The sequence below is a fragment of the Patagioenas fasciata genome, chromosome 3 (genome assembly GCF_037038585.1).
Source record: "Patagioenas fasciata isolate bPatFas1 chromosome 3, bPatFas1.hap1, whole genome shotgun sequence".
Classification (NCBI taxonomy): domain Eukaryota; kingdom Metazoa; phylum Chordata; class Aves; order Columbiformes; family Columbidae; genus Patagioenas; species Patagioenas fasciata.
The window spans coordinates 49,375,653-49,395,963 of NC_092522.1; the positions used below are offsets into that span (position 1 = coordinate 49,375,653).

General features: G+C 43.5%; 1 long non-coding RNA gene across 1 annotated transcript in view; it reads left to right on the top strand.

Annotated features, from left to right (window-relative positions):
• Window positions 1–19,995, top strand: part of LOC139827722 (uncharacterized) — a 46,203-nt gene extending 26,208 nt beyond the window's left edge. Inside the window, exons 2-4 of the long non-coding RNA XR_011738640.1 lie at window positions 19,467–19,551; window positions 19,763–19,800; window positions 19,899–19,995. This is a non-coding gene — a long non-coding RNA (uncharacterized lncRNA). The remainder of the gene's footprint in view (window positions 1–19,466; window positions 19,552–19,762; window positions 19,801–19,898) is intronic.
• The last annotated feature ends 316 nt before the right edge of the window (window positions 19,996–20,311 follow it).

Consider the following 20,311-nt stretch of genomic DNA (forward strand, 5'->3'; position numbering starts at 1 on the left):
GAGCTCAGATCTATCAAGAACGAGATTGTATCCGGACATTTCTATTCAAAACTCCTCCCTGTTCCTGGAGAAAACCCACTACCGTTACTGTCTGTTCACTGGTGACAGTCACTCGCAGAAGTGTCCTTTATTGTCAAAGATTGGTGCAGGGTCTCTTGGCCCTTTTTTCTCCCCACCTTGATGTAATAATAGTTGAACTGAGATGGATTGCTCACCTCAACTGGAGGGTTCCATGATGAAGCCACATTCCTACATGTCCCACAACTTTGTCTTGACCTAAAATGGCAGGTCTTGTTTTGAAGAAATCACATTTTCCTTGTCTATAGGCTGATTTTGTTCTCAAAGCTCTGCAATCACCTGATTCTTGGACAAACTCAGACTTTCACTGCACCCTCTACATTGTCCAACATCTGGGGCACTGAGGCAGGAGTTTTCAGAGCTGCAGTTCACAACCTTTTATCCTCACAGAACTGCATTTGAGGCCACAGTCTTCCCTCAGTTGGCACTTTAAGGCTCAAAGACCCAGGAAGAGTTACAGTTGATAGTGCAGAAACCTCTGTTCAGGAGCTAGACTGAGTCTTCTCCATGAGTGGAGGAGAAGCAATGAATACTGCAGCCAGTCAAATGGATTCTTTGGGCATCTACAGCTTTTGTGTGGGTGACTATCTTTTTTTCCTTAATGTGAAAAAATAAATGAAGCCCCTTGAATCCAAATGGTCCATATGAGTCATGAAGAAACCGTTCTCCCTCCACCTGAGACAGTTAGTCACCCTTTCACTACCAGAAGGCAGAATTAGGATTCTTCTGACGGCATGGGAGACATTCAGGAAAGTTCCTGATAACCTGTTTGGAGTTTTCATAGCATGCTCATACTTGGAGTATCTGAATCCTGTCCAAGTCCTGCCTTGTCATTGACTGTTGCTTTGAAGAAAGTACTCAATTCCTGTGCCTCAGCTTCCCAACTGTGAAATGTGAATTGCAAGGGGAATCACAGCTGTCCTGTGCCACTGTGTTATTCTGTGGCTGAATAAGTCAGTGTTTGGAAATCACTTTCAGGCAGTAAAGTGCTATATTTTCAATAGTGAAGTTGACCTTTTCCCCAGGAGTCCTATTCAGAACCTCTCAACCTTGACAATAAATTGAAATGGAAATCTTTTGAGTACGGTAATGAATACATTATCTTAATTTTGAAGGATTTTTTGAAGGGGTAAGACTTTTTGTGGAAGGTGATTTTGAATATTTAGCAACACAACCTTAGCTAAAGCTTTTTCTTTCCATAATTATGGTTTTTAACACAATTCTCTTAGTATTTTAGATTTTAAATGAGGAAATATCCTTTGGCTCAACTCCAAAATTTCCTCTGTTCTTTTTGATATTCTTTCAAATGATAAGGGTCTAATTCTCCCTTCCCTGATGCACTTTATAGTCATTTACATATGTAAAATGCTATTATTCTTTCTTGGAAATGCATACCAAAATGCAAATTACTCTGCAAGACGAATAAGCACCAAACCCAAGGACCCAAAGGATAAGGTCAAATGAGCATCCTACCAGGAACAAGCTGGAGAGTCAACTTAAAGCCTGTCAGCTACTTTACGGCCATAATCCACATTCATGCCTTTATTCTGACACTCACCACAGGTTGAAAGCACACGCACGACTGTAACTTCACTTCAGATCTTATGGGTGGGCATCTTCTCTGGGGGTGCATGCCCTCAGAATAACCCACTGTGAATGCCGTCTAAATATATAAAACCATAGCTGACAGTGTTCTTTCACGGTGTATGTGGCCTTGTCTATATTACAAATTAAATGGTGGCTGAGCATGGCTGGCAGTGGGTTTAGCAGGAGAAATGACTGAGCACACTCCAGCTTCAAGCAGAGCCCAAGGCATGCTCAGACCAGCCCTGAGCAGTGCATCCTCTTGTCCTCTTGCCATCTTTCCCAAGGCAGGCCTGAGAAGCTCGGCTGAGGCAACATCTTGCTGCCACCCAACCACAGCCAGACGCAATGGTTTGCAGCTGGCCTGGACTTCTGCAGTGGATGGTGGATCCATCCTTTGGGCAGGCAGCTGCTTGAGGCAGAGTTTTGGGTTGGAAGGCAGCATGGGCTGGGCTTTATTTTCTGTTGAAAGCAATCAGTAAGCTCCCTACCCTATGCTGTCAGAAAACACCAGCCTGATTGTTTCCTTCACGTGCTCTTCTTTCAGCCTGGGGGAGGGGATGGACCTGGAGAAGCAATTTGGCATAAAGATGAGAAACAGGCCAAGCTGCTTGTGAACCTGGCCTCTGAAAAAGAGATAGGGAGAGAGAGCAGAAAAGCAGTTACTTCAGAAAGGCAGATTACTCCTTACTCCAAATTAGCACAGCTTCTTGGAAAAATACTCACAAACCTTTTTATACCTCCTCTGATAGGTCTGCTAAAGGTGCTCTCTCACCACTGAAGCAGCAATTTCCAAACCAGGGGGGTTTTCAATGTACTGAAATCCTCCCTAAAGTGGAATGACCCTTCTCTGATCAGATGTTTGAGACCCTCTTCTGAACAAAACTTGCTGCTGGAGATATGGAGAAAGATGTCTAGGTTTATAAAGATATCCAGGTGCCTAAGTGGTTGTCAAAATTCCCTGGTAACATAGTTAAGTCATTACAGAATCACAGAATGGGTTGGATTGGAAGGAACCTCTGGAGATCACCTACTCCAACCCATCATTTCTTCCAGAAGTTTTTTGAAGTTATTGGTAAATCCTCAACAGCTTTCAGGGTCAAATTTGTGATCCTCACTTGAGCAGTGGCTGTGGTATCTAGGAAAAATTAATATATGTATCATAAATGCATTTGGTCTCTTCTTGAAGTATGTGCAAGGAAGTATTTTTGTGATGTGGCTCATTGCCAGTGTTCCTGAGAAAGTCACATATGTAATTTTTGTAATTTTCCTCTATAAGCTGATAAAATACTCTAATTAGTTTTGCAATATTTCTAAACCTCTTTTTGCAGTATTTAACACTTATTTGTTAAGAAAAACAGTATTTAAATTGTGGCTACAAAGAAGATGGAGATCTGCTTTTTACAAGGAGTCACATGGAAAAGACAAGGGATAGCAGGTAAAAGTTATTCCATAGAAGATTCCAGTTGGACACAAGAGGGAAATTTTTCACAGTGAGAACACTCCAGGGAAGTGGTGAATTCCCCAACATTGCACACTTCTCAGATTCGGCTAGACAGGGTGCTGGGCCATCTTGTCTAGACCATGCTTTTGCCAAGACTGATTGGACCAGATGATCCTTGTGGTCCCTTCTGACCTGGTATTCTACAACTGCAAAAAGTAAAAGGTGGCATTTCCCTTGTTCCCCTGATATCCCACTATCACAATGACAGTGATATGTTATCAGGCACCAAAAGCTATGTGCCTTCTTCTCTCAGGGCACTTGTATGAAAAGTTGGCCTAAGGGACTTAATCGGTGAATTTCCTGACTTGCTTTGTGGTTTTCATTCCTGATTTTAATTCTATGTTAAAATAAATGTTTCTCATTTATTGTTAATTCTCTGGATTATTTCTGATCCCACTAGATTAATTCCAGCTTCCTATCACTTGAGAGCTGATTTGGATGCACCAAATTATGTTCTGTCCATTCTGGCAGCTGTCCAAGTTAGCCAGTACTCCTAAATTACTGCTAGCTATGTGCATCTCTCAAAGAACAAATGGAAACATAACTCTCATATGTCAATTAACGCCTTATATCTTTCCATCTCCCCTCCCCCCACCTTGATTGATAGGATTTTTTTTTTCTTTTCTTTGTTTTGCTCATGAAGGCCACTAGATTTACAGTTCTTGAAGTCAAAGTCCTTTACTTACAGATCAAGCACAGCAGAGAGCAGCAGTTTTCAGATTATCTTGCCCATTCATCTCAGTCCTGGAAAAGGCCAATTTACGAAATGAGAATTGGACATTCTCTGTGTCTGTTTCATCTTTTGCTGAAACCAGGGAACAAATTACTGGCTATTTCAGGGTCTAAGGGTGCCAGAATGAAGACGTGGCCTTAAAAAAAAAAAGCAGATTTCAGCAAATTCAGGGAACAGTAATGCAGAGTCTCTTGGGAAGAAATTCTAAGTGAAGGAATATAGACAGCTGGTGGCTATATTACAAGCAAATCAGCAGCTTGTGTCAGTGCAGACAAGCAATAGAGTTTACAGTAAACTTTATATAGCTGCATCAGGAGCACTTTATTACTTGAAATCCAAAAAAAAAAAGGGTCTTGCAAAGAGTAAAAACAAGGCAACAAGGCAACATAAGCAGTTCTTCTGAATGCATGAGGAGCAGGAATAAGGCAAATGGAGTTGTTACTTCACTGAATGGACACAGAGGACAAATAAAGCATGACAAAGAGGTATTTGAAGTATCCAATGCTTTTTTGGGTGAATCTTCATTAGAAAAGAAATTACTGTGAAGTTGCATTCAAGTGGTTGAGAAAATGTACTGCCTGGTTTGCAATGGTCTCTTGTCAAAACTAGAAGGCATTTGACATTGGATTCTACAGAGGAATTTTTTCCTCGGGACTATTTCTGTTCACTGTCTTCATTATCAGGGTGGATGATGGAAAAGTATTCATGTACAGCAGACATCAAGCTGGGAAGGAGCTATAATGAGTTTGGAGGACATAATCAGAAAAAGAGTGATCTCGATGAGCTGGAGAAATGGTCTGGACCCAGTGAGATGGAATTATTTTGAGACAAGTTGGAAATATTACACATACAAATCAAATGCATAAAAACAGATTGCACAATAAGTGCTGAGACAGCAGCACTGAAGAATGGGAGCTGGGGTTTTGGCGTACCGCAAACTGAGCAAGCCAATAATGTGTTGGTGTTTTGAAAAAGGTGAATCTTTGGGTAGGAGGTGATAGCAGGCAGGCAGTATGAGAGCTACTTATGCCACTCTACCCAGTGCTGCTGAGATCCCACCTGGTGCAATGTGTCCAGATTTGGATATCATGTCAGAGACAATCTGGGCAAAGAAGCAAAAATAGGAGAAGTTTCAGAAGGCATGGGTTAAGTGGGACTTTGGTTTTGTCTGGAAAGCAGATGACTGAGGGAAATCACAAACCTTTTAATACATAGAGAACTGGGTTTTACTTTCCTCCCCATCTCCTACAGTTAGGATGAAAAAGAATTGGTTTTATATATAGCGATGTACCCTTAGATTATAACAAATGTAACAAAAGCCTGTAGGAGAGCTGTGAGCCCTGAAGGTGGGTGGGAGGAAGGATATTGAGGAATCACCTCCACTGAAAGCTTTCCAGAGCAGGTGAGAGGGCTGAGGGGATAGACTCAAACATCTTTCAATATGCGGCTCATCTCTTTTTCAAGCCAGGCTATGGCACTGGGGAGACATTTTGGGAGACAATATAGTCCATTCCTCCTCCCCAAAGCACAGTTAACTACAAAGCATTATTGTGTTTCAGGAAACAAGATGATGGTGCTTAAAATAACCCCACAAAACAGGAATCAATACTTCTAATTTCTGCTGTGCCACAGCAGAGTCCCAAGCTCCATCTGTCCCTGGCAGAGGTGGCAGTGGCAGCCCTGTGCTGTGAAAGGGACTGTGGGGTTATGTGCAATATATTTTACAATCATCAGATGCTCTGCAGGTCACTGCTTTGCTCATACTAACCTGCCCGTAAGGAGTTACATCCAGTGGAGGAAGAATTGTGCTGGGAGGAAACTGCATCGAAGGTGAAGCTGTTTGCAGGGTCAAGGTAGTGACTTCTCTGGCTTCCCAGCCTCCTTTCCCATAAGGCTGGATACCTGGGCTTTGGGTTGGAAAGAAGTTGATCTTGGAAAAGAAGAGGGTGCGAGTGACTCGTTTGCTTCTGGAGACAACCCCGGTCTGACTAGCACCAGGGGTGGTGTTTCACACAGGGAGAGCCCAGGTGGATTTTGTCAGAGGGGATGGTGAATGAGAGGGCCAGAGTTTATTTGCTATGAGATGTAAACTGTTATCTTTTGAGGCTGGGAACAGTCCCGCAGTCTCTACAAACCCAGGTGCAGCCAGAGCTCTGACCTCGTGTGAAAGCTGCTGCACTGCAGCAGGTGTGGCATGGGCACCGGGAGGCTCAGTGGGACATGTGAACACCTCCCCCTCTGCAGAGGATGGGAAGCTGGCCCCAGCCCTATGTCTCAGTTGCACCTTTTCCTCATAGTCTGTGTTTAAAATAAAAATAGACTTTCTCTGTCGTAAGGTGCTGGGAAGTATGTCACCCCAGGATCAAGTATTCACATAGGATTAAAGCTGCAGAGCTGCTCTCACTTTTTTTGAGCTCTGGAGGAGAAAGGAGTCCCGGGAAAACTTGAGCCTGAGTTTTGAGCTTGAAAAAATGAGTTTTGCAATCTCTCCGCACCTTCCTGGAGAGATAATAAATCCCATAAAATAATTATTGCTTTTGAAGGCAGTTCGACTTTTCTCCCATGCTTGAAAAGCTGCTTCCCCCAGCTTTGTGTACAGGCACCAACTGGCTCTTCTCCAAGTAATACTTGATGAAGAAATGCCTGCTGGTGTACCTGCTGCAAACTATTTACATGTCGCTCTCTTTGGCAATAAATTAGCTCTGCAGAGGAGGTCTGAGCAACAGTTGTTCTGAGCAGGGAGAAAGTCTGGATTCTGTGACAGTGTTTAAACAGCCAGCCCTTATCATCATGAATATGAGAGAGCAGGGAGCTTGTTGATGCAAACTAACGTCAAGTGAACTGTGGTTGCCAGCAGAGCAGCTTCCTATGTGAAACCCCTGATTCCCTTCTTCTTGATGAGGCCATGGCAGAGCCAAGTCAAGGGCAGAGCTTTTTCTTTTTTTTTTTTCCCAAACCAACTATTAATGGAATAACTGATTTTGCAGACCTGTCTTTCACATCTCACTCACTTTATATGCAGTCTAATTAATTCTGTCGGGGAAAATAATTGGCTCAGATCAGGTCGATCTGACTGAAGTTCTAAATAACTTTGGTTGAGTGGTATTTATATTGCGGCAACTAGTCTTGGGTGAAACACTCATACATGCAGAATACTAAGCCTGTGCTAACTTGGCACAAAAATAGCGTTGTGGTCCATCAAGTGACATTAAGTCCCATCTATAAAAAGCTGTACAGCTGCCTCTGAAATGCAGCTATCTTGGGAGAGGGGGAGGGGAACGGACCAACCTGTGTTGGTGCTGAGCAGTGGGCAGCGCGGATACACTACCCATCGGTGGGAGGGTAGAGTGAAATGCTTCTCAGCTGTGGATGAGCGATAGGAGTGACCCTGTGGGGACACAGTGGGACACAGGAGCTGGTGAGGAAAGATTTTGAGGATGCACTTATGTCAGGAGAGTGTAGAGGCAAAGAGCAGTCACTGGTGGGGAGGGACAAGCGTTTCAGACAGGGCTGGAAGATCTGGCGTGTGGGAGCAGACAGGGGAATGGGGAATCACAGACAAATAAAAGGCTGGTGTAGCTGTAAACTGTGACTGTACTCACCTGAGGGACAGGCCTGGTCAGAGAGGATGGGCCTGAGCACTAGCAGGGGAGATGTACAGCTGGGCTGCCATGGACAATATGTGAATACAATTCGCTAACTGTAATGCGGGGTGGGATGTTCCCATCTGCTTTTTTTTAAATGCACGAGCATCTTCATTTAAGAAACACACAGATGGAGGGCAGGTGTTGCTGTGCTGAAGGTCAAAGCTACACTAAAAGTACCTTTAGTTTTATTCATGCTGCAGTTTCTCTGTGAACATTTGGGCCAGTGCTTCTCTCCCCCTCCACCCAACAAATTTTAGATCTGCAGCCAGATCCTCACTCTCCAACTCAGCTTTCATCTCCGCTTGCAACAGCATCAGCCCACTCTCTTGGATCCTAGAAAAGGAAACTCATCTTTCCATCTGGTCCTCTTCATCTCCTTGTTGAATAGGTAGCATTTGCCTAAGATAGCTCACCCCATACTGAAGAACAACATGTTTCGTGCTGCACTGAGTGCCACAGAAGCCTTCTTTCTGTAAGCAAATTGTGGAAACTGGCTCTCCTGCTGCAAACCTCCTCTACTAGCCTGTGTTTGGCTGCTGGTCTCTCTGGGGGAAGCCTGGGTAAATGAACAAGTGTGAAGAACAGTGTCACAGCCTTCTGCACTTCCTTTCTCCCCAGTGATAAAAATAACATCTCATTTGTAAATAAACTATCTCCTAGTCTATTTTTGTAGTGCTTTTGAGATGTGCTGGATTAACGAGTTCACATCCTGACTTCCTCCTCAACTGCAGCTCACGTCCAACCCAGGCAGTGGTTGTGTTTGCTGTGTCAAATCACAGCATGCCATCGATGTCTTTCCATACTGCTCTGGAGGATCCACCCTTGCAGAGGAGAGCAGTTTCCATTCCAGCTGAGTTTCTGATTTCTCTCCTGGGATTACCAACATGACATGCACACTGGCAGTTTATGATCATTGTAATGAGGACACCAATCTGCAAGAGCTACCAGCTCAACTGCAGGTAGTAACTAAAAGGTGCAGAGCACTCAAGCAAGTGTCACTGTCACACTCACTCTCCTGCTCCATTCAGGGCCAAAACCTGCTTGCTGACTGACAGACTTTGCCAACACCATCACAATACTGGCTATTGCTAAAGATTCTTATCTCCTTTCACAGCCCTACAACACAGCATGCTGATGTGAATGTGTCTTTCAACCAGCTCTTGTGTTGACCCTGCATTTGAATTCCCACAGGAGTCAATAGCCCTGAAATGAACTGGCAAACAGAAATATGGGGGTGTGGGAGTTCTTAACATCTATCCCATAAACTACTCAACTGGGCTGCTGTTCTCCAGATCTCCTTAATGTACTTGCTGAATGAGGTCGAGCTGTGAGGCAGCATGGAGAAAGGCTACTCACCCCAGAATCCTCCTCATCCCACTGCTCTGGACAGCTGGAGCAGAGCTCACCTGCGGTCAGGTCACAGATTTTGGGTATGGTCCTAAAGCAGGACCAGCTGGATGAAATCCTATGGCCAGTGTTATGAATGAAATCAGGCACCTTCTGCCTTTAAATCTGTGAGTTCAGCAAAATAACCCAGCATTAGATAATATTCAGTCCGAGGAAATTTCCGTGGGAGTGTTACCTATTTCTTACTTTACCTTAAGGTATTTTCCCCTATCCCTCCCTGCCCACACTGAAAGATTTATTTGGTTTCCTCTCTCTTCAGGCTCAATCCAATTAAACAACAACAAAAGATTGCTTTATTCATGTGAGTGTTCTGTGAACTTTATTCAGGAAAAATGCTGAATATACTAAAAGTAAAGAACAATTTTTATGTGACTAGATTTTTTTTTCTTAGCTTTTTTTTTTCTTTCTTGCTCAGCAAAGCTCTTTTTCTGTTAAGTAAAGAAATAGCTGAAACCCCACACTGCAATGTACAAAGTCAGACTTCAATAAAATGGCAAAAACATGAAATGCTATTTTATTGGTCACTGAATTACTTTTTCACATTGGGAGCATTTCCATACTAGCGATTAATAAAATAAAGTCTTAATCCTCTGAATGTAAGAGGATTTTAAAATGGCAAAATTAAGCTCTTGGAATATAAGAATAGTTAGACTTAGGAGTGTCTGGGCAATGTTCATTTGATTCCATTTCCATATGTATTATGATACCATCTTTCATCTTGAACCTACATACTTGCATACTAATTTTTCCCTGGGAACCTCTCCTACATTCACCGTCCAAAATAAATTGTGATCTCATGATCAGCTATTTCATACTTTTCATCATTTCTCTTCATTATTCAGAGTGCGCCTTATGCCTTATTTACAATCTGTGATTCAAACTGTGCTGTGGAGGAAATGGACGGCAATTTCCTGATTAGCTTTCCTGCCTAACCTCTTGGGGAATCATCCAAGTGCTTCCCAAGTCTCCATGAATTTGTCTAGACAGCTTCTGTGTGAGGGCTGCAGGGCTGCTGGAGGCAGGGCTCTCAGACCAGGACCTGGGAAACTGGAACAGTGAGAACGAGCATTTGCACATCAGTGTGGTGAAGAAGGAGAAATGAGACACGGGTTAGTCACGGTTCTGTGAACTTCAAGTTCACCCCAAATCCATCCCATTCCGACATGCTGGCAGCCACTGCCCAGGCCAGGCTGCAAGTGCTGAGGCCAACCAAACAAAGTCTTCTCTGGCGTGGGATCACCAGAACGGGAGACTTCTCACCAGGACTAAATGCTGGGTGAATATAAAGAGCAGGAGTCACTTGCTACCAGTTTCTGACGTAAGGCTGAAAAGGGCAAGTGGGGATTTTCCCCTTGCAGGAGAGTGAGCACCTGGCCCCTTCAGCTCTTCTGAAATGTCCATCCCTTCCCTCTCCAAACCTGACTGCATTTTTTCTGATGTGTTTTGTAGTTGTCCTGCTCAGGGGTGCTGGGAGGTGTGAGTGTGGGTACACCAATCTGCTCAAAAAAGCAGGGATTAGCAGGGAGGTTTCTCAACGTTTACACTGCTCACGCCGCTCATAATTGCATCACGTACTTTGACATCTCCAGAGGGTATAACTCTGGGTTTTCCATTCTCCAACAAGACTCTTTCTCAATTAAAAAGCAATCGCATTTTCTTAAGAGGAAAGAAAAGTAGCTCTAAGAACTAATATTAGCAGAGCCACGGGTGGATTACAGATATAAATAGGATGGAATTGAATGTTTGGTATGGGAGGAAACTTTTGATGTGAATTTATGGACTTGTGGTTTTGTTTGTGTACTGGGCAAGCTCGGTGTACGTATACATATGTATATGTTTTAGGTGTGGTTCAGGTAGTAAACTCTTTAAGAGATAACAGAATGTGGTTATTCCTGCTTTTATAATTTTCTGGCCTTACTACTCTATTCGGGACCTGGAACTTGCAAATATGTTAAAAATGGAACCTTAGCCAGTAATCTGTCAAACAACTGTATTTCAGCAAAACTTAGCGTCATGCCTGGATGACTGTGTGCCAGAGCTAAGCTCCACACCATTGAAATAGCATGGCAGAAAATAGCATACTGAACCACGCAAAGGTATGGATCAATGAAGCCATTAACAAAGTGACCTTATGGGTAGGGGATACAATGCAGAGGCCCAGTGAAATGAAGCCCAAGAGTCTTCTTTAAGAGCAGGCTATACCATAACGACTGGTAATGCGGAGAGTGGCAAGATATTAAAAAGGCCCTTTGCGGCAACCCCCCTAAAATTGAATTTCCAGGAACAAAACAACTTTTTGCTCTCTCTTGTGCCAAAGCTGGTTTGATCTGACACATTGGCAGTGTCAGGAGGCTGATTTCAGGAAGGCATCCCTGTTGTTGTCACCATTGGCACGGGTCTCTAGAGAGGACCTGCAACTGTATGTGAGGCTTTATCGTCAAGCCATAAACTGCCCCCCACAGCATCACTTGGCTCTCTACTGTCACGCATAATGAATTGAATGAGCACATAAAGATTTACTGACTTGAGCATCTGTGTCCCTATTATGAATTCACCGAATGGGGTGAGGTAGGAACCAAGTGTCTGTAAAGCAAAGTAAATAAGATAAAATAAAAAAATAATTTGCTCTAGATTCCTACAAGCCTTTGGGAAGACAAGAGGATCACAACAGGTATTTGTTTTCCTATAGACTTCCAATCATGCTTTTGTTGCCTCGTATTACCTACACATGCACAGTGCCTGTTTATTTCTTTCCCATTCCGTAAAAAAGGGAAAATAAATTGGGGGGAGTCCAATTACTGAAACTTAATTAAAACAATTTTAAAATGACTTAAGCAATTATCTAACAAGTGATCTTTTTGGTAACAGCTGTACACAGGCATTTTATTAGTTAGTGAAGCCAACCCTGTTTTTTAATGTAAACAGACTAATTAATCAGTGGTTAAGTCTTGTAATGACCAGCTCTGGCATTTCATTATTGCTGCTGTCATGAAGCATAATAGCTTATTTCCCAGGGTTATTATGCAAATTGCCAACAGTGGCCACTCTGTGGGAAGTTTAAAGCACTTTCCGTGATTATCTCTCATTTTCACATTCTCATGACTTTTAGGAGCACACACTTTTCCTGGTGTGAAAACTTTCATGCAGCTTTTCAGCTCAGTACCAAATTTCTGGAAAGGCATGAGTACAACATCCCAATTCTCCCGGGTTTTCATTGCTAGAGTGGAAAGGAGGAGGAAAAATGTATATTTCCCACATTAGAACCCACTCTGTGCATGACTTTTTGAATAGGGCTGTGGAAAAGACGAACTGAGATCTGCAATAGACGGATGCTGGAGATATTTAAGCATTTGACACAGTTTGGTAGTGAGATCCTGTGCATCCAGCAAAGATAGACAGACCTCAGCAGAGGAGACCTAAGAACAGAAGTACAGGCAGACAGGAAAAAAAGCTCAGTGTGGGACTAACAGGAGAAGGCAAGGAATCTGGAGTCCTCAGAGCCCACAAACAGTGGACTAAGAGCTGCTTGTGGTTAGAAGAAAGGGAGAGGAAATAACCGCAGAGATGACCTAGTCTTTGCTTTAAGCTTGGCCTTTCAAATGCTTTGGGACAATGACTGAGATAAGAGTAGTACATTGGATAATAACACTTAAAAGGAGGCACAGGCATTAAGTAAGACATAAAAATCTCCGAGATTAACATGCATATCTGGAACATGTGCCTGTGGACATGGCAAGCACACATGGGCCGGTGGGTGGATACATGTATGTGTACAGCCAGCCTGTAAATCACCTCCCTGCTCCTCCTGCTCACTCCCAGGAATTGCCCCCCAGTACTGAATACTGAACCAGTGTGAACTGTACATATAGGAAGGAGCCCCAGGGCCACTCCTTCTGCTTCCCTGCCATTACCCAGCCCTGTGTACCTTACAGAGTTAAAGACTTTTTAACAGATTTAATAAACCTGAACTGTCCAGCAACAGCTGCCAAATTTGATTGTCTCACTGGAGCAGACAATAAATAGGTTTGTGTAAACACAGTGGGAAGGAGAGCAGAGAGAGCAGAGAAGCCTTTAGAGAAAAGGCCAGCATGAAGCAATTGCAGGCAGCAGTCAGTAGGGCAGTGAAAGCTAATAAAACCTTGATGTACAAACCATGCTAACTAAAGAACAGGTCTCATCTTTGTATGTCCCATCTCCTTGGCCTTCACGCAACAGCTGGTGGGAATATCTTCATTGTTTTTGTAGATAAACAGATCACCAGTAAGCTATACCTAAGCATCTCTGTCAGCCCACTGAAGTGCAACAAGCCTTCAAAATCCCTAAAACGAAGCCATGAACTTCTACAAGTTTTCAAACCGCCAGCTCTCCCCAGCCTTGTGGTAGAGAAAAGGCTCAGGGCTGGCTTTGGAGGTCAGAGTCAGCACAGGGGGAAGGGAGGGGAGGATGGAGGAAGGGAGAGGTGGAATTTTTCTAGAGCCTGTTTCTGGATTATTAGACAACCCATGTTAACCTCATGAATGTAAAGGGAGAACAAATAGGTGTTGCTATAATAGACCTAGACTAGACACAAACCTGAATTTCTGCCTGCCCTAACCAACCCCTGGCCAGTTCCTAGGATGAAGGGACTCAGTCCTGTCTCCCCATCTCACAGCTGCCCCCACGTCTGCAGTGCTCTGTGAGGTTAGCTCAGAGGTGGCAAAAAAACAGACTGTTTTCTTAGAGGCCTCATTACACAGGTTAGTCCTGGTCATGACTAGGATTGAACCCATTTTGAGAAATATAGCACTGTTCCACCACTGCAGAAGTCAGAGCAGGCGGTTTTGAAACACTTTAAACCCTGAGCATTATTCTTGGCAAAGAAACAGTTTTTTAGTGGCTCAGCATCCAGAGCTGGGGTTAACCCAGCTTCTACTTAATTCAAACATCCAGAAGGAAGCTGAAGGGCAGCTTTGCTGGCTGGAAACACACTATGGAGGCCGTTGTTTTTGTCCTGGCTGCTCAGACCACAATAAAGCGACATATGGCCTGACAGCACGGGCATTTACTAGCCAGCACTGCAAGCATGCAGGGGTTGTAAACAGGCTGCACACTGCCAGTAAGTGCTTTCCTTGCCTGGGAATAATTCACTGGGGTCTACGTCTGCCTTCGTGCTTTCACCGGAGAGAACAGGAGGGACCTTGCTGGTGTCAGCAGCTTTCTGCAGGTGTAAAAGCAACCTCTTTCTGCAAGGGCAGAATGAGTCAGACACCTGCATGTTGCATCACCCGAATACCAGGAAGCAGCTGAGATGTGTGGCCTGTGTGCCACCATCCCTGAGGAGCAGAGAAATCAGCCTGCCTGCCTGCGAGGCAGGACAGCAGGAGGTGTGCTCGAGTGGTGAGCTGGGCACTGCCTTCTGTGTGTACTTCTCAGTTATCTCAAAGATTTGATGACTCAGAAGTTTGTTTTCATGGGTAGGGAAAAAGGAAATTCTTGCATTATTTCTTGTTTGTGTACCACGGCATGTCTCCAGGAGTGCAGATGCTCTTATGGCTCTTGATACAGACAGAGCAGAGATTAGTCTGATCCAAAGCATCACGTTTGTACTGAGCATCAGGGAGTACCACTCCCCCAGGTGCTGGCAGTGCTGAGCGGACTTGTAACTGATGTTCACACCTCCCATCACAAAGCGCATGTCAGTAGGGCAGCTGTATATTTCCAGCAATTTAGTGTTGAACTGAAGGCACAAAACAAGCATGATTTCCACACCAGGTTGGAGATATAACAGGAAAGTCAGCTAAGAGGTGAAAAATGAAGTGGTCCCTGACACCAGCAGCTACTCCCTCCTGCCTGTCGCAGTCTTCACTGCTGCTCCCTGACATCTCTGTGTAATATAAACAGTGCTTGTTTCACAAGCTCACTGCAGGCCAAATGGCTGTTAATCGCACTTGACTGTGCTTCTGTCATCGTCCGCAGGCATTCAGCTCCTGCGCAGGCTGTTTCTGTGCTGCAACTGGAATACAGCATTGAAGTATGTGTTGCAATACTCAAACTGCTTGTAATCCAGGGTGGGCTGCAAAATCTAAGGCTGCAGAAACACAGGCTTCACCACAGGCTGTCAAAGCTTGCTGATTGTCTGAGTACTGCCCTGTGCTTTCACGTCTGACTATGACGAGCTTGGTTGTGTCTGCACGTATCATGTTCACACCTCTTGGCAGTCAGGTGGATGTAGCTGAGACCGCAAGCATCTGGAGGGGAACCATCTTTTTGATTCCTGGTGATGCAGTAGCTGGTGGGCTGAAGTCCTGGTTACTAGCAGGGCCCTTGAAGTTTGGCCAGGAGAGAGCACTTCCACCCCTGCCATGGCCTGGCCTTGCTGCCCAGGGTCTGACACAGCAGGTCCTCTCTGCTGGATGAGCCCTGCAGATGGAGGTGTGTGCAGCTGCACATGCTGAATGGGCAGGCAAGATGAGTCACAAGCACGGGTTGCCAAAGCTTGGTAGTGAAGGTCTTGTTCAATAAGTGCATTGTGTGTTACATGTTCCAAAGAACAGCCACTTCTTTGCTTTTGCTGTGCCTTCCCTTTGTGGTCTGGTGCCAGGAGCATGACTTGCTGGCTTTGCGGTCTTGGAGGAGCCCCGTTCTTTCCAGGGTGGACCACTCGCAGATGTGGCTCATCACCACCAGGGATGTCTTTCCACTGTCCTAAAAGCACGTAAATGTGTTTCATTAGCAAAAGAGGCTCTGCTTTGAAAGACATTTTTTTCTTTAACAGAAGTTCCTCTTTGTGGCTATCCTATCTTAATACTGCAGTCTTGTTTTTGGAATGTTTAACTGCAACCCAAGTGAGTTGCCCCTGCTCTTGTTTTGTCTCCCAGTATGATGTACATCCTCCCATGGATATCAGCCTGCATTAAGGGAAAGCAGTCTCTTTTTAATTCCCAGTATCTTGAGTATTTGCTGTTTCGATTACATTAACCCCTAGAAGGACCTCGCTGTGCTACCTACTGTATAAGCAAATGGCTAGGGAATTTGTTCATTTTCAAAACAAAATGCATCTTTAGACCTAGACCTGGATGACTGATGAGCAAAATCATGTTGTGACTATACTTGATTAGACCTTAGCATTTAAAATACATGAATCTGCTTTAGTGATGCTTACACAGTTTTTCTGCCTACTCCTCAGTAGCTGGGACATGGTGGAGCTTGATTAAAAGAACATGGATTTCAAAATCATGTTCGTACACATGTTCACTCAAACTGAATTTAAAATGTTTAAATATGCCTGTCTGCTTTGCCTTCATGCTAAACAATCACAGAGCTGAACTGGCACGTTACCCTTTAGCAAGCCAATTAGGCAGAACAGCTCACAAATTCTAAGTAAAACATTGGGCGAGATAGCTGTCCATCACATTTGAAAAAATAGATTTGAGGAGTTAATGGTCTGTTCCAAGATATGTTGTGAGCAAAAAATTGGTCTAAATGTATAGGATAAATTATTCACTGTGAACAAATCTCCCAATTTTGCTTCTTCAAAACACAAGATAGTTAAATACATGCCATTGTGCTCACTTTTCTAGATTCGTGATCTTAAGGCCAAGGGGGTAATTAAGATCATTTAGGTTGACCTCTAGCTTAATACAGGCTAAAAACTCTCTTCTGATTATTTCTGCATGGAGAGCATAATTTCTGCTTGAGCAACAGCACATCTTTTAAAAAGACAACTAATTGTGAGTTGAAAACATCATGTGTTACAGAATCCGGTACATCCCTTTAAGCTATTTGGATAATTAGCCTTGATGCTAACATTTTTGTCTTGTTTCTAATCTGAATTTGTCCTACTTCAGCTTTCAGCCATGGGATTTTATTATGCCTTTACAACACCAGATTACAGATCCATCTGCCATCAGAAATCTCTTTCCTAATGGTGTCTGTAAGTCAGGATCAATTCGCCTTTTATCTTCTCTTGTATAAGCTAGAAACATTGAGCTTTATTAGTCTTTTACTGTACAGCCAGGTTGTCCCATCTTGGATTACTCTTGCAGCTTCCATCTGAACCTTTTCTGGTTTTTGCTTTTATGATGCAGACATAAAATTTCCTTAGAACCGCAAAAACCCAGAGTTGGCAATTCCCTGCCTGGGGACTGCATCCAGCCTCACATAGCTCCGAATTAGGCATTAACTCAGTAAGAAGTGTGCATTGGGCACAGACCTGAAACTTGTTGTTTGCTGCAGCACAGTGATGGTGGCTTAAGTATCTCTATTATATTCAAAGCTAAACTTGAAAATCTTTGTAGTTCAAAGCCCAGTCTCATGAAGTTGAAAACCTTTAAAAGCCAAATCATCCTGGAGGAAGAATTTAAAATGCAAGACATCACAGTAATACATGCACTTTTGTTTCCCTGCACCTCGAAAATGGTAAAGGAGAAGTAGGAAGGTTCAGAGCGGGACAAGAAGAGTGATCACAGATACAGTGAAAATAATTTCATTCAAGGAGTCATTAAATATACTAGGCTTTGTCAGCTTGGAAAGAAGTTGATTGAGGATGGAAGGTAACAGAATACAACTGAAAATGATGCAGAAAAAATGAATGGCAATGACTGAATGCAGTGATCAGGAGGCATCGAATGCAAAGACAAGGTGAACAATAAGAAATGCTTCTCTTCCCATCCTCTAATCTAACAAGGATGTTTCCTGCCATGTGGGCTGTGTGGCTGCTAAAAGTCCATATGGATTCCAAAAGAGACCAAGCAAAGGAAGGGAAGATCCAGCAAGCCCTGTGGGATGCGAAGGCCCCTACCGCCAGCTCAGGCTGCTCTGGGGGACACACAAGGGCTGGGGGGGAATGGAGGGGAGGTTTGGGGAGGTACTGCCTGTGTTTGTGCTGCTCGGTTGTTTGTACTCCAGGCAAGCTGGTCGCTGCTGGAGTGTCACTGGATGGGCCTTTGATCGCACCTCGTCCAGCTGTCGTCATGGTCTTAAAATGAGAAATGTAATTGGGAATACTATACAATCACATATTGCGTGCCCCAAAGCCACACAGCTGCCCAAGTAAGAGGAAAAAATGTGCACTGGTAGAAAGAACCAGGCTGGCCTGGAATACGCAAATGTAGCTGAATACAAATGCACACACACACAGAGAGTAAAAAGAGATAGTAATGAATATAAATTAGAAGGGTGGAAAACCAGAAAATGCCTTAGTGAAGTGACAGGGCACAACAAAAAAACCTAAGGCAAGAGAGAGAATGGCAGTAAACCAAAGGTTTTAGTATGTGTCTTAATACAAAGTATCCTAACAATGATACTAGCCTGTAAAAACATATTTTTAATGTAGAAATGGCAAAGAGTTTCAATATATCTTGTTGTTCTAAATGTGTTTTTGAAAAGTCTGCATGAAGAATTCACTGAGGGCGAAGATGAAATCTGTTTCCTTCCAACAGTAACTTGGCCATATGTGAAGCAAGAGCTAATAAGCTGGCGGTTTTTAACCAGTAGGTCTGGCTGCAAGAGTTTTAAAGAGCTGGATGAGGAGATGTGTGGGCTATTAAAGTGGGTAAATCATGGAAATGCTAGAAAGACTTGCTTGCCTGGAGAAACAGAAGATACAGATATTGATAATTACAGGCATATCAACCTGACAGTGAGCCTGAGCAAAGTAATGCAATTTCATTAACAACGAGGCAAAAAAAAATTAACTAAACTGTAACCAGTTTAGGCTAAGGGAAACAAATTGTTCAAAACCAGCATGGTACCGTGTTTAATTGTTTGGTGGTAGAGGTGTTGGGGGTAATGTATTCATATTTCTTCAAGGTATTTTTATGGTAGTGAGGATTTTCTATTGAGAATTATTCGAAATAACATGTCATATTAAATGGGATTAAAATATGTTAGCAGACTGGGCCCAGAACCTGCTATTAAGTACAGATACAACTAACTCCAGTAAGCAACTGTTGGCTTTCTTGACCTGTGCTGTTTAACCCTTGGCTGTACGAAAGACCTAAAAGCAAATCTACAAATATTACTGAAGTCTGGGGAGTGAGAACAATGAAGAAGACAGGCCACTGAGCCGAATTCCTTCGTAAAATGTCAGCCTGCAAATACTGTGTGCTTCAGTAGGGCCGAAAGTTAAGCGGTGCTTGTAAGGAGAGGCTGCACTTACAGAGAGGGGGGTGCTGCCTCTGATATCAGCAACCCCAAAAAGGACTTGACCCAACCCTGCATAGCTACGCTAAGAGCAGAAATCTGGTCCTAGAGGGCTCCTCACCCTATGGGCTTTACAGGATCCAACAGTTTGAAGCCAAAGCTACAAAGCTCCATTTTCAGATAAGATTCATTCTTTTTAACACCAGGAGTTCCTAGCCATCTAACTGCTACCTAAGGTTTCGAACAGACTCTTCGTCACCGTAAATTCTGCATTCCAGAGAGCATATAAAGGTCTTTCATACAGGAGGTCAAACTGGAGCAGCAATTTTCACCTTTTTCACCTTTGTAAATATTTCCATATGCCTACTGCTCTTTTTGTGCTCTTTTACAGACCTTCTAGAAGTGGCCCATGGACAACTCAGGAGACTAAATTGTCCCTCTGATCCCTTCTGCATATCTAACCAATACACTTACAAGTAAGTCTCTGAAACGGGCACAGTGTTACTGTAATAGTTTCACTGACTTTATACAGATGATTTCTCTACATCCTTGATATTTCCTTCCATCCCCCACATAAGTGTACTATTGCATGGGATGCTCAGCTCCATGTTCAGGCTGATCGCCCTCGTTCCTTTCAGTATCCTGAGGTCCAGCTTTTAACAGTCACCAAATTCTTTGTTCCGCCAGGCAAGCTCTGGCTCCTGCATTACGAACTGCCCTGACTGGTATGTATAAATGAGTTGTTTCCCCACAACTTCATACTCCCTTATTTTTAGACTCAGGTAAAAACATTGTCATTCATGATATTTATAATTTCTTTCAGATACAAGTATTAAACATGGAGAGCTTGCAGACTCATAGAGAGCAGAGATCTCTGTTGTCCAGCCTAATTCCTGACCACCACGGAATACTCTTTGACTTTGGTAGGAGCTGGATTAAGATTTGATCGAGCAAGTTATGTTAGGTTTAGGATTACAATTTTGTAATTAGTTTACTTTTCCTGCTTGGACTGCTAAATGACATTTCTGTCTCTCTTATTTCTATAACAACAATAAGTGACAAAGCCAGGATTCAATTAGGTCAAAGAATGAAAGGCAGAAGAAATGGTCTTCAGTGATGCAGGGTTGTTTCTTCATGTAGAAGCACACAAAGTGCCTGTTCGTTGTGTGTGCGTTTGCCAAACTGAAGTTGCAGACAATATCGATTTGGGCTCCCAGCTCTTCGGATGCAGGCACT